Consider the following 15201-nt stretch of genomic DNA (forward strand, 5'->3'; position numbering starts at 1 on the left):
TTGCCTCCAAGGCAGTCTGTCTGTCTGAGATTCTCTCCCTTTCCTATGCACACATGCAGACGGGAGCTGGGTTCTCTAATAACAGAATTGGTATGAATGGCCTTCTGGTTGTTCTGGATATTCAGCTACCACTGGTTCACCCTCCCAGTGACTCACTGGTGAAGACACCTTTAAAGTCTGAACTCACTGGGTGGGATATTTTTAATTTATTCTTGAACTTTACATCAACCTAAAGTGACCTGAAAAATCCTGCTTGTTTTCCAGGACCAAGGGGATCAGAACCAGGTGCTTGCCCTAAAGCTTTGGCTTCACAACCAAGTCGATTTATTTGATCTGAAACTAAATAAACATTTTATGGGGGATGGGAGGAAGAGAGAGGGAGAGGGAGGCTTCTCTCAGACTCCGTTGTGATTCTTTCTGCAACTGTACTATAATTCAGTGCAATTAACCTCATTACTACCATATAAAAGCATAATATTCATGTGTAGTCATGGTTAAAACTTGTTCCTAATGGAGGTACAACGTCTCGCTTGGTGTTTGTTTTTGACTTTTGCTAATACTGTAGCACTCAGTTTGCAGAAGAGCTTGACAGACTTGGCCTGGCAGGGGACCTGCACTCTGCACACCTGGCTTGCCATAAAACAGGGTAACCAGGATTACTGGAAATCATTCACATCACACTGTGGATACACACACATTAACAAACAATCATCACCAAGTAAGATACTGGAAGAAGTTTATTTGTAGATTGATTTAGTTGCAGCCTAATTTGTAATTTATAAAAGAAGATAGACGTGGGCTTTGAGAAACAGCTTTTTAAAGCCCAGAATGAAGGTTACTATAAAAGAAAACATAAGCTGCTTAGTCAACAAGCGTCCTAGTAGCAGTTCCGGGGGAAAACTGTGATATGGCAGATAGCTACCACAGTTGGCCTGTTGCTACTGGAATTTTGCATGTGCATTCAGACTTCTGCCATTGAAAAGTAATCTGCTGCCAGCTCCAGCAGAATCCACTGAAGAAATATTTTGAAGTGCAGGAGCATTGTAGGGTTTCCTAAGAGCAAGAAGCCAGGAACCCTGAGAGTGCTCTTACCCCACAAGCCATCAGTGACCATGTCACAAAGTTAATGTAGGTGGAGCCTGCAGAAAGAGTTCTTTGCTCCAGGGGTTTGGGGATGGACTAAATGACCTAACAGGCTTTTGTACCTCAAACTGTCATGATTTACTGAAGGACATACTGAACAGAATGCAAGTAGGTTCAATGCTGATGGAGAAAGCACAAAGCAGAGAGGAGGGAATTTATATTTAGTTGCTTATTTCTGCTCCCAGGAACTATAGTAAAATACTACCCGTGTTTCTAGATTTTTGATGACTACTTCATTCCCAACAGAATGCATTTCAGATGTTCATTACCCAGCTTAAACTAAGGCTTCCATAGATGACCTGAGTGTTTCCCTAGCGAGCAAACAAAACTACCCACCAACTAAGGTTAGATAAAGCTCAGCCCAAAACTTAAGCAGTTTATTTCTTACTTTTATTGTCTGCCACCCCACTTCAAGATAACTGCCTCTTAGATGAGGCCCTATCAACACAGGGCAGACAAGGTGATTGTGCTGCTTCTTGTGCTACATACAACCTGTTCTTCTGTACCTGCTTTTTTAAACCTCCCTTGGTAATGGTTAGCATTGCCCTAGGATCTGGTAGCTTGAAAACCTTATAGAATCCTTAATTAATACTCTCAATACCCAGAGAGTATCAGTAGAGGGTAAGTCACTTCACATCCTGCTTCATTTCCCCAAGAACCACAAAGGAGCCAGTAGTCAAGCCGACAATAGAACTCAGGCATGCTGGTTCCAAGCCCTGGGCTAGCCATGCCATGTTGCCTCTCTATACACCTACTCCTAGATATTAGGGCTATTATGTGCTGTCTCTGTGTAAGAGGAGTCTGCAGCCTTTACATCAAAGTGTGGTGACTGCTTGTGCTGTGTTGATTGCACTACTTAAGTGGGAAACAATAACTTAGCTCCTTCTTCGCTTCAGCTCCACATTTTAAGCCTCTCTCATGATACAAAAGGATAGAGAGGTGCATGAATGTTGTTCTGTAAATTAATAGCACAGTATTAGCAGTAACACCTCTCTCCTTCCCTCCTGCCCCCACATCTAGCAGCTTCTTTTTAAATCACTGTCAGTGCACGAGAGGGTTGCTGTATTTATTAGGATCCAATAATGCATTACACATTCTTCCCTGTGATTCTCTTTTAATTACTCCTTGGGGTTTATTCAGGCCACGTTGATGGTGTGGGAGTATACATTGGGGCTGCTCAGGTTAATGGCCCCAGTGATTCAGACAACAAGACATTCTTGAAATAGAATTGATTGTATTAATTGTTTTGCTGAACTGCGAGAACCACAGCTGCCACACCGGCCCTCCTAGTACTGGAGCCGAGCCTTTGCCATGACAGCAGAGCAGATGCAGGAGTTGGACCAGTTGCCTCGACGTGTTGGCACTTCTAACCCCTCTTTTGTCCTTGGCTGCTGTCTGCCTCTATAGTCTAGGCTGCTCATGGACTCCTCTTCTTGTACGTACACCCAGTTGTGGAGGAAAGACCTGTGCTGTCCTCTGAGACCAGCGTTAGTACTGGGGGAACAATCTCCATGTTGGAGTGCCTGCTATTTGGCACAGGGTTGTATTAGGTTACTAGAGAGTCTTATTCAATAGGGTTGAAAAATGGGCAATTTGCAAAACTTTATTACTTTCGAAACAGAGAATGACTCGGTGAAATTTAATATGGCTCTGAGAGACTGAAAGCAGCTACAATTGAGCTGGGTCTCATGATTATGGCCGAGGTGAAGACTGAGTGACCTTTGATGGAGAAAGAGACAGGGGCATGGCAAGGACAGGTACGACAAGATGGCCATATTAGCCTGCACCAGATGCATCCAGGGATGTTCCCCCTCGTTTTGCTGAGGTGAGCTGGAGAAGGTGACATTTTTCTGCAGCATGTCGACTCATTTTGAATGTGTTGAGTGAGCAGTTGGCATTCCTACTCTGCTCTGTATCCAGTCCCCAAGCCAGCCTTACCCCTGCTGTGGGGTCTGGCTTTTCTGGTAAGAGTAAGAGAACAGAAACCGCAGCTCTAGCACTCTTCCCATGCCTGCCTATCTGTCTCTGACCCTAGTTCCCTCTGACCCAGGGGTCACACTCACCTCTCCTGTAGCTGGGGGAGTAGAAAAGCTGCACTTGTCACAGGGTGTCAGCATTTGTACTTACAATTCCAGCTGCAGCTAACAGGGTTGATCAAGAGATGAGCCGGGCATTCCTGCGTGCGACTGTGGAGCCTGCTTTCCTGCCACACTGTAAGAGAAATATTTGAGAGCTGAACATGCGACTGTACAGCATCTAGAGTGACTGGGTGCAAAGGGTTGGCAATATAGGCTGCAACATAATAATGCAACATAGGTTGGCAATCGGGGGGCGGGTTATGACTCCCCCCTTCCCACTGGACAGGGGAAGGCGCCTTGCTGTCCACCCTGAAGTGATGTGCACCGGCATTAATTGCTGATAATCTACCCAGGAACCAAGGTAGTGAGTGAGAAAATAAGAGATCCACGCCTCTCTGTAGCAGGGCCTCCTGCGGGGCATCGTGTGAGCCTGAGCTGCACCACCTGCACTGTGACCAGGGGAGTGCTGTCACTGCAGGTGCTGCTGGTGCTCCATGGATGAGAAATATCCAAGGCAACTAGCGTCCCTCACTGGCTGGGGTCTATGTGGGGTCCTGCAGCCACCTGATTCTGCTCCCATCACGGCCTTGGCGCTGGGGAAGGGCGGTGGCACCTTTTCACTTAGGTTAAATTAAAGCCTTGCAGCTCCACAGACAACTGGCATTTCCTGAGGCCAGGGGTCTCTCTGTTCACCTTACAAGCAATGGGAAAGATAAACTTGTGCAAACGGGACATGTTATTAGTACGCTAAAAGCAACACGGGGCAGTGGGGATTCTTGACCTGCGTTAGATTGAACTATTAATTAATCCACCCTCCCTATCACTGTCAGGGCTGATTGTCAGCCCCAGAGCGAGTGGCATTACAAACAGCCGCATATGCATGGGATCATTGAATCTGCATTCATTTTTCGAGGTCAGCCCAGAGTAGCTTGGAAATGTGCTCACTTAAGAGGCAAGCGTAGCTTAGATGGCTATAAATTATAACAATACGTTGTGGGAGACCTAGTGTTAAGCTACATGTTGAAGAGTGTCATAGACAGTAACCTACTGTAATTATCGTTTGCTTAAATGTACCATTGAAGACTTCACCGTTATAATTAACCCTTGCTCAGAACATTATCTCCAAGCAGAACTGTGGTGATTGATATCCTGGGAGATGTGTTATTGTCCATGTGCTCAAATAGTTCAAACACCACTTTGTTATAAATATGAGATGAGTAGTTTACTCAGAAAACCATGCAGAAAACAGTTTGGGATTTAAAGCCATGCATTCAGATTCACCCACATTTCAGAGCATCCCCAGCAAATTTTAAAAGCTTCTTGGTAACGAGAGAGGGGCATGCTAGAGATCAGAATGCAGGACTGGGTGCCAGATGCGCTCAGATTCCCAATCCCCCTTTGCTGTTGTGGGTGAGTCCTTTAGGGTGACATTTTCAAACTTGGGAGCCTTCGTGTACAAGTGACCTGATTTTCAGCGATGTTGCGACTTTAACTTCCTGTTCCCCTGGCTTTCAGTGGGAGTTCCATATGCCAAGCCCCACCAGCTCAGAACCATCAGGCTGGAAGGAAGCTCACAGGAGCCTGAGCCTAAGCCCAGCTCACTTCTGAGTTGACATTAATGCAGTATGAGCAAATGGTACATGCTCTGTTCACTGAGCACAATGCACTGGTGTATCGAACATGCAGGGAGGAAGTGAAGACCCAGGGGAAATATTGACCCTGTGAGACTGTGGCTTTGGAATTATGGTGAAGATGATAAAATCACTTTCAAGAAATGGGAGCGCCAAACCCTTTGGGGTGGAGATCCTGCAAGCAGCTTCAGGTAGGTGCAAGAAAGGGCTTTGGGACTTTGAAATCGTCAACCCAGAGATAGTGGGCATAGATTGTGTAGTTCAAGGCAAACTCAGCTAATTTTCAGTGTATAAAGTGTGTGTAAAGTTCAGCAAAAAGAGCTGTAAGAGAGCTATCTTGGGCACAGTATCAGTGTCTGGGGAGAGCCGAATCCTCTTTGAACCTCCTGCCAACTGCTAGTCACTTACTGAAGTTTTATAGCACTAGCTTAGTAGTGGCAGCCTTCTAAATCTGTCATATCTTGTTTTATTTGCATCAAGAGTATAATTATATTCATAGAAACTTTAGTTTTTTCTAAAAGGTGAGAATGGTCCCTGATTTATGCTCCCTGCAAGGCAATTTCTTCAGTCCTGCATGTAATGTGTCACGGACGAAAGTGGAGCTACAGCATTGCTGCAGTCCCTCCACGTTCCCCACGCCTGCCTTCGGGATACTGTGGATATATTACACCATGACAGCAAGCCCCGACTTCTCTCCACTCTCCTTCAGTGCTCATGTTTGCAGGTGTCTGCACTACAGCCAGGCAGTTTGTACGTGGTGGTTTCTCAGGAATGCTATGACATGCGCCCAAGAACCAGGATGTGCTGGCGTCTGACACCCTTCCAGAGAGTCCCTTTGGGAAAGGCAGCCCAGGAAGAGCAGGCCCAGAGTGACAGTCAAGCTCTCCATCTCGTTGGCAGCCAGGCAGGGGGGGAGGGGGGCAGGTATGGGGCCAGGGTGATGGGAGTGGTAAATGCCTAGAGGAGAAGGTGTATGATAGGATGACTGGTTCCGGGGAATGGCAGTATTCCAGGTTGCTGGTCTGCATCCAAGTTACTGGGTGCTGAAGACTGTTATTCTCTAACAGCTGAAATGAGTTTGGGAGTTGATGTGTCCTTCCAGGTGCACAGGGGTCTGCAGCCTTCTCTGCAATAAGCAGCTCCCGTGCAGATAAGGATGGAGGTGCACTGACAGCTGCGTGGGTGTCTGACAGTCAGTACAGTTCTTTGCCTGGAGACTGACACTAGACAGTCAAACAATGGGAGTCAGCAAAACTGCCATCTTCTCTCTCTGGCTGTCCGTCCATCTGGGATGGCAACTTGGCTCCTGTCATTCATGCACTGAGCACATGCAGGCAGACTCTTGTGAATCACTCTGGATCTCGATGCAATGTTCATGATGAAGCCAATACTGCTATGTAATGTTGCAGCCTATCTTCTGAACATGACCAGCCAGAGAGAGCGTATGATACCGGTATTACATAACTGCAATGGCTCCCTGTGGTCCAGTTCCAAAGCAGGTATCGATCCATTCTACCTCAGGGCTCTCGTTTCGTCCAGGGCTTGGTCTGGTTGTTGGGTGTATGACAATTACTAGAGCACAGGGGTCAGCATGAGGGAACCTGACAAACAGAGTCCTCCACAGCAGGTCCAAGACTCTGGTCGGCCTTCCCCAGGGACCTTTGTTTTAGGCATCTTCTTCTTATTATTATTTGTATTATGGATCTTTAGCATCACACTGCAGTACTCACCTCATTCTCAAAAGCAGCAGAAAACCTGACAGTGCATCCCAGAACAGAAACCAATGGTTAAATGAAGGATCAGGATGGAGAACTCTCTCTCCCTTTGGCATTATTTGTGCACCTGCTTTCCATGATCCGATACACGGAACTGCTGCTGTACCAGCAAAGCAGGAGGCACTGCAGGTCAGAACTGAGCACAGTGTGACAGACCTGTGTGTGTGGGGAGCTCTGGGCTGTAACAGAATGGGTGGGGAGTGGGTCAGACGTGAGGTGCATCAGCAGAGTGAGGTGGAGGCAGCCCAGAACTGCTCTGAATAGGGCAGGATTGCAGGGCAGTGGGAGAACTATTGTAGGGGCAAGAGGGAGGACAGCTCTAGCAGTGCGAACTGCAGATCGTGTGTTAGCTGTATTGGCAGAGCTGGTGCGGAGGGCTTCCAGAACACCAGCCTGCCTAGCTTCAGCTAGAGTAACAAAGCCTCCCTTGCACGAACACTCCATTCATTCACAAAATGTTTAAGGAGTGATTGAAAAATATAGCTGTCCTGAGTGAGCTGACGTGTAATGGCAGCCCTTCCCTGCAAGATGCACAGCAGTGGGGTGAAAGATTTAGCCACTAAACTGCTTCTGGACCTTTCCAATATGTCCTTTGCTTCACCCTGCAAAAATCACAATGACTCTGCACAACTCATGATGCTAATGACTGACAAGGAGGGTGTTGGCTAGACTGCTGAAATGAAGATTTATGGCCATGGCTGGCTCTCCCCTAGGTTATTTCCCACCCCCTCACGTGCAGGGAAATGGGACTGCTGCACTGTCTCCTTTTATTCTTTCTTTTAAACCTTCTACCTAATCTCCCTGGAGACTCTTTGCAAAAGGACAATCTGAGAAAACTCATCGTTGTCCGTGAACAGCAAGTTAGAGTCCAGCTACCGAGCAAGGAATCGACCAGGACCTGCTGGTGTCAACCTCAGAAACATTTGGAATGGAAAACATGAACTTTTACAGAAATTCTGAGCTGAGGAATCACTGACTGAATTCCCCAGCAGTGCGAGGTGGCAAAACCTTACACAAGTTTAAGCTGCTATATAAAGCAGGGCTCTGTTCTTATGTTTCTGAAGATTTCATTGTTCATCCTAGTGGGAAAAGCCACCAGTCGTGCAGATAGTTCTCTACCCCTCCCTAAAAATTTCAGACCTATGGTGTTAGAGACAGACTCTCTTTTGCCGTTTCCTTGGACAGAAATTTCAGGGCCCTGTGGAGAAGGAAGGGTCTCTCCCATCTAGAGTGGAAGCCCTTTGGTTTGATTGATATTTCAGGAGCTTATGCCTTCTTTCTTTATAGCTGGTCTCTCTGTTCAGCATTTGAAGGATGACCATTAAATACAAAACCCGTCACTTCCTGTGCCCCATCCCTTTCCTCTGACAGCAGCTGTGGCATTGTGAGGTGCATTTGCTAACGTTCATTCAAAAGTGAACACATAGACCTGAGAGGAGCCTGTGACAGCAGCATGTAGCTGAGATACGGTGAGGACTTTAGAGAACCTCGGAATGGTGAAACTCTGGAGAAGGCGTTTGTTAAATGTTCATAAAACTTTGGAACAGTTGGCGAAATTCTGTGATTTCTATCCTGGCCACTGGCTTGCCCTTCCTGCAACGTTCCTTACCTGTTAAACCAGAGCATGGGACAAGCATAGTTGAAGGCACACGTGGTAGCTGTGATGTTTTCTTGGCATGCATACAAGCCACCACACACTTAAGCCTACAGGCCAATTAACAATTTACAGGGACAAGACAGTGATGGGACTAGAAGGCAGGTTCTTCACATGAATGAGCACTCATCCAGTTGGACAGAAACAGCTGGTCCAGCACCTCAGGCCAATAGCCACTCATTCTTTGATCCATAGTCCTTGTTGTTACCAAACCAAGGGGTCTGATTGGTGCTTGGGGTGGCAGCCCCATAGGGAGTGCTTCTCATCGCTGGACTATCTGTGTGATTTGTGGCAAACAGATGAGATAGGCAACAGTGTTGTATTAGGGTTAGGTCTCCATATAGGGCATTGCATTTACAAGGGGACAGGCAAATTAAAAAATTTGGGAACAGCAACAAAAACAATGAGCAAGACTCTAAGGAGACAGGTTCTGGGAGTGAATTGTGTTCAAGTCAAGAGAAAAGAAGACTGATGTGAGATGCCATCACTAGTTATTACTATTTTAATTAATTAAATTAGCACCATTAATGTGCCTTGCCTTGAACGAGCAAGTAAACATGAAAGGTGGGATTTTCCAAAGCACTCAAGTGAGTTAGGTGCCCAAGGATAATGAGAGATGGGTGAGGAGAGCCCCCGTGTTGAAGATGAGAGAGCGAGCGCGCACATGCGTGCATGCTAATACCTCAGCCTTCATCCCAGTCCCTGAAGAAGAGCACTTTGGAAGAGACTGGAGAGGAGACGGTGAAGGTGTGAAGCAAGAGGGCTTAGGAAGGTCCATGACTTCCATTCCTCATTGGTGGCAAGAGGAGATGTAACGGTTTATTCTAGGGTGGGGAATGTTCAGCCTAAATATTATGAAGAGCCAAGTTGTATCTTGGGCAGCACATCCCAGGAAGGTGGGCTATCAGGGATAGGTGACATCAATCCAGCTTCAGTGCAGCAGGATGGGCTAGGGGACCCACCAGCGCATAGACTGCGTAACTCATGCAAGATTTCCTCCCCCTCAGCACTTCTGTGGTTTCCTAGAATTGAAGAGCGATAACTGAGGAGCCTGGGCAAAATGCTGTATGTAGAAGCACCAGCTCAGAGAGCTTGAGAGAGAGAGTGAGAGAGCTGTTTTAGCAGCAGTCCCAGCAAATAGCATTTCTGAGCTGTCATTGACCTCTGGATTCTCTGGCATTGTCTCAGCGAGGAGCTTCCCTCTGAAATCTTGGTTCTTGCTCCCAGCCTGTCATTTCGCTTGCAGCTTCCTGAACCCTACACAAATGTAATGAATTTTCCATGGAAATGGAGGGTGTAGAAAGGAGGAAGACAGACATGCCCCTGCAACTGGTGCCTGACTAACACGGCAATGGCATTTTATCCCTTCTAATACTCATGCTTTATTTCTCTCTGCAGTTGGTGTTGCGCAGTAATGTGTGACTTCTGTGCTGGGTGAGCTAGAGAGCTTGGACATAGAAGGAAAATACTTTCCAGTGCCTTTGTTCATTTGCTGTTATTCTGACTTCCCTATCTCTGAACTTGGGGAATACTTCAGATCCCTGACTGGGTGTGCTGATGTCATGAGTTCATGCATTATGACTGTAGCAAGCAGGGGATTTGTTCTTGTGGGGGCGCTGAGGTGTGTGCGGCTGCCATCCATCCTAGGGGGAGGCATAAAACAGAGCCAATTGGCTCTGCAATTTGTGCTTTAGTGCTCACTACTGACTTGGGGTTTGGAGGGTGGGGGAAGGGACTGACAGGCCCTTGCTGTGTGACTCGGTGGTATTAAGACAATACTCATTTCTGCATTGCTCATAAACAAATGTATCTAAAACACCACACTTTATATCCACTTACAATTCTGAATACCTTTCCATTTATCTCAAGCTTGCTGAGGTGAGTTCCTATAAGGGAAGACTTATTTCATTTCCATGAAATGTTTATATTTGCTGGGAAGTTTCTCTCTCACCTCTTTAAATTTTACTGCACTTGGCGTGCAGCCTGCAGCAGAGCCCTCCCAGGGAAGCTGGTGAGGCAGGCAGGTTCAAGAGGGACTATAAATTTCAAACTCTCTGGGTTAGAATAATTTAAGTGCACCAAGATCTTAACCTTAAGGATCAATACCAAGTTGGGTTTTTTTTTTCCTGTCCTGCTGTAAAACTCAGGCAAAGAAAAAAAAATCAGCAGTTAAAAAAAAAAAGTAAATAAATATTCTCAGTGAGCTGGGGGTTGATCCTATAAAATTTATAGTATAAATGATACCACTAGGGTTTTCATCAGAACCTTTGGGCAACTTCTATTTTGGCTGTTTCTGAGATTAGCCATCACAGGAAAGGCTTCTTAAAAAATAAAAAAATGTAATGACTCACAATTTGGTAGTCATCTTTGCCTAATGTACACAGCTCTCTGCCTCCAAGTACTTTGTTTAAATCCCACCAGGGACTTGCTCTTTCAACACACATCCCTTGAATGAACTGGGTTTGGCAGATCTGAATATGTCCCATCGGGTGACATGGCCTTGGCCACAAACAACTCTCCAGAATTTCACACTGCAGCAAGTTCATTTTCCCGTTAGCTGGCTGAAGTCGTCCTGCCACAGCATTATTCCCAGTATCACAGCCTGAATAAACTATCAGTGTATCCTATATACCCACTATAAACAGAAAATAGGACAGAAACATTAGTGGTTTCTGTTGGACATTGTTTATATTCAAGAAGGAATGGCTAACCTGTTCCAATAGATTATCCTCCCAGAACATTCACGAACTGGATTCAAACCTACAGCAAGATGCAACAGATTCCGGGAGTTCATTTGTGTGAAGAGGAAACAAAAACAACCACAAAATAAAGAAACATGTTCACAAAAGGGGGCCTGAAAAACTTCCCAAAAAATAAATTAACACCCTGCACTTTGTCGTAAGATTCCAAATCTTGACCATACAGCACACATGTAGGTACAAAATGGATATAAATAAGCGCATCTTTAAAAGCAAAGTATTTGAGTATCATTTCCTGTTGTTGTACCTGCCAGGATTTGAGGTTAGGATTTTCTGTGATTTTCCTAAAGAAGCTGATGACATCACAGCCACGTAAAAGAACATTTCTTGCCCTGCTTTAGGGGACTGTGTGAAGTCATCATCTTAGTATGGGAAGTCCAGGATCCTGGTCAGGACTTGACAGGTTAGTGCAGGAGAAACTATTTTGCAAATATTAAGTTATAAAATGTGCATTGATGTTTACCCTGTGTGTCATCTCTGTTAACAATTTTGGCTCTGAAGCAGTGTCCCCTGCATGCTTTGCACCCATCTTTTGTTTACTAGAGGCAAAAATCCTGCATTTGAAGAACAAAATCTGCTGTGGTTGGTATCAGAGGCAATTGTATTCACCCAAACAGCCCACGTCAGAGGCATCTAGCCTTCCTCAGCAAAGACGGGCACAACAAGGGGTAGGTGTTGTGAGGCAGGTGCTAATATCAAATCTGGCCGAGCTGGTGCATTCAGCATACAGTCACCACCAACAGGACCCCAATAGACAACACCCCCTGCTCCGACTCGCTCTGAGTAGCTCATGGTCACTGGCAAGAAGCCTTTTGCCAGTCAGTATCTTCACTTACAAATCACCTGACCTGGTGTGCATCATAATCAAGCATGGTGGACTGACACTTCAATCCTGTTGCTGGCTCGCCTGTCCCTTTCACCTCACCCACCAGTCCAGCCTACTCTGTAGATAAGGGACCCTAAATCAGAAAGCACAAGCCTGGGGGTTGGAGTGGGCATTCTGGGCCCAGTCCTACAGAAGACCTCTCAACATTACATTCTTTGGATGCATCTACTTGATCTTTGAGTCCAGAGACCAGGTCAGTTTAGGTATCCTGTTAATCTCAGATCGGCCGAGGGACAAATGGGGACATTGTCTGACATGGCGATGCCCGCCACAAGGCTCACTGTTTGGGAGACTCCACTGTCCCCTTCTGGCTCAGTGGCACAAAACTACCTGTCTGGTCGCTTCATGAGGTTTCACACAGTGCATCTGCAGCCCCAGCCACAGAGCTGGCCACTAGTGCTTCTGGAAGCATTTGGTGCCACATCTGCTTAGGATGGATGTTTCTTCCTGTTCCGTCCGCCTGCAATCTGAAAAGCAGCTGCAGGTATACAGTGAGAGTGGCTGATAAGCATGCTTCCCCTTGTACCCTTGGAGACATTGTACCTGCCACCTGTCTCTTCAGGCCTAATGCCTCCAGACCCGTTATCTGGACTATGTACCTCCTCCTCCATCTATCCTAGCCTCTCCAGGCTCTGACAGATGCTACTTAGCCCTTGAAATCTGCATCTTCTAAACTCTTGGAATGCAGAGTGGAAATGGAAACGCTTGTCCTGTTACAGACATTAATGCCACAGGACCTGGCAGTACTGAGAAGGGCCATGTTTTAATTTTGCAGGAAGGAGGAGCTTCACGCTTTACAGAACTCCTCACAAAAACCAACAAACAAAAAGTATTAACTGCACAATAGAAAGGGACAAATTACTTAAAACGTTTCTGCAGCTCAATCAGTCACTCTCTCTGTTCTGGCCGGAAGACCAGTGCACGCACACTTGTCAGATTCACAGGTGTAGTAGTTGCATGGGCTCTTTGGGTCTGAGTGTCTCTCGTCAGGCTCACATGGCTTTCTCTTTCTCTTTCTTTGCCACCTTTGCCCCTTCCTCCTCTCCAGGCTTCTGTTGCTGCTCCTTGCACAGATTCTGTCTCATTTCCCTACATTTAAATGAAAGTTAAACCAGAATTATCCCTGAATTTCCTAATGTAAAACCATGAGCTTCCTAAAGCAATATTCTGCTGTGTGAGCAGCCTTGGCCCACAGCCATCAACTCTACACCCTCTTGGAAGTGGGGAGAGGGGCCGGATCTGATCACCTGCATCTTGGTAAAGAAAGATCCAGTCCTACCACTTCCCCCAGATGGTAGCACGGCTGGAGCTTCAGAGGAGGCTCAGATGGGGCGGAGGCCTGGCTGTGGCAGGCACAGTTTGTTTGCAGTGAAAATGACACTTGAGGTTATATTGCTAATGTGCAATAATATGGGTTGGATGAAGGGACTATAAAGGACTATAAAATGGATAGTGAACTGGCTAGAGCATAGGGCTCAACGAGTAGTGATCAATGGCTCCATGTCTAGCTGGCAACCGGTCACAAGCGGAGTTCCCCAGGGGTCGGTCCTGGGGCCGGTTTTGTTCAACATCTTTATTAATGATCTGGAGGATGGGGTAGATTGCACCCTCAGCAAGTTTGCGGACGACACTAAGCTGGGGGGAGTGGTAGATACCCTGCAAGGTAGGGATAGGATACAGAGTGACCTAAACAAACTGGAGGATTGGGCCAAAAGAAATCTAATGAGGTTCAACAAAGATAAGTGCAGAGTCCTCCACTTAGGAAGGAAGAATCCCATGCACAGCTATAGACTGGGGACCGACGAACTGGGCAGCAGCTCTGCAGAAAGGGACCTGGGGGTAACGGTGGATAAAAAGCTGGATATGAGTCAGCAGTGTGCCCTGGTTGTCAAGAAGGCCAATGGCATATTGGGCTGCATTAGGAGGGGCATTGCTAGCAGGTCACGGGAAGTGATTATTCCCCTCTATTCGGCATTGGTGAGGCCGCATTTAGAATATTGTGTCCAGTTTTGGGCCCCCCAATACAAAAAGGATGTGGACAAGTTGGAGAGAGTCCAGCGGAGGGCAACCAAAATGATTAGGGGGCTGGAGCACAGGACTTATGAGGAGAGGCTGAGGGAACTGGGCTTGTTTAGTCTGCAAAAGAGAAGAGTGAGGGGGATTTGATAGCGGCCTTTAACTACCTGAAAGGGGGTTCCAGGGAGGATGGGGCTAGGCTGTTCTCGGTGGTGGCAGATGACAGAACAAGGAGCAACGGTCTCAAGTTGCAGGGAGGGAGGTCTAGGTTGGACATTAGGAAAAAGTTTTTTACTAGGAGGGTGGTGAAGCACTGGAATGGGTTACCTAGGGAGGTGGTGGAATCTCCATCCTTAGAGGTTTTTAAGCTGCGGCTTGACAAAGCCCTGGTTGGGATGATATAGCAGAGGTTAGTCCTGCTTTGAGCAGGGGGTTGGACTAGATGACCTCCTGAGGTCCCTTCCAACTCTAATATTCTATGATTCTATGATTCTAATAGCAGCCCAAATCTTGTCTTTGTTTTGGGGCTTGTGGTGGCCCCTGTTTCTGGTCTGTCCCCAGTCAGATCAAGTCCATCTTCTAGATGACATTTCTTACTGCTATGTCCACTCCATTTGAGATGTCTTGAGCAAATAGGGGTCTAACCCCTCCCGTGGGGATACAACCCTGCACCACCTTATTACATGTTGCTGTCAGGAAATTTGGCCCAATATTCAGTCTAAATTTTCATTTTCTTAATTTCAGCCAGTTACTCCTGGTTATAATACTTGAACGACAGTAAATAATCCCTCCTCTTTCTTGGAGTTTTCACCCCTCAGATACTGGGCGCTTGTTGTGATGTCTCCCATCACTTGTCAATTAGCTGAGCTATACAGATTTCGTGCTTTTCACCAGTCCATTCAGTCAGTTCCTCCAGCCCCTTCCCAGGTTGGTTGCTCTCTAATTCCTTCCAGCTTCTGGCATGGAGGTTGACTAGTCAGAGTGTTGTTAGTGGTTTATATAGCACTGCAAGTATATCTGGGGCTGTACAGTCTGCTGAACCACTACAATATCTTTTCCTTAAAGGTTTTATAGTCTGAAGGCAGGCAGGAGTGTGAGGTACAAGATACAATACAGAGTGGAAGCTGGTTACAGTACCTGGAATGCTTCATGGAACAGACATTCTGCAGTAAGTGAAGGAGGGAGTTAATTGTTCCAAAGCACAGGAGTGCTAGATGCTCTGTCAGATCCCTGCTCTCTGATGAGCTGCCTCATTGGCT

This window comes from Emydura macquarii, unplaced genomic scaffold (genome assembly GCF_026122565.2).
Source record: "Emydura macquarii macquarii isolate MOO-44397 ecotype Brisbane River unplaced genomic scaffold, CSIRO-AGI_Emac_v2 contig_691, whole genome shotgun sequence".
Taxonomy (NCBI): domain Eukaryota; kingdom Metazoa; phylum Chordata; order Testudines; family Chelidae; genus Emydura; species Emydura macquarii.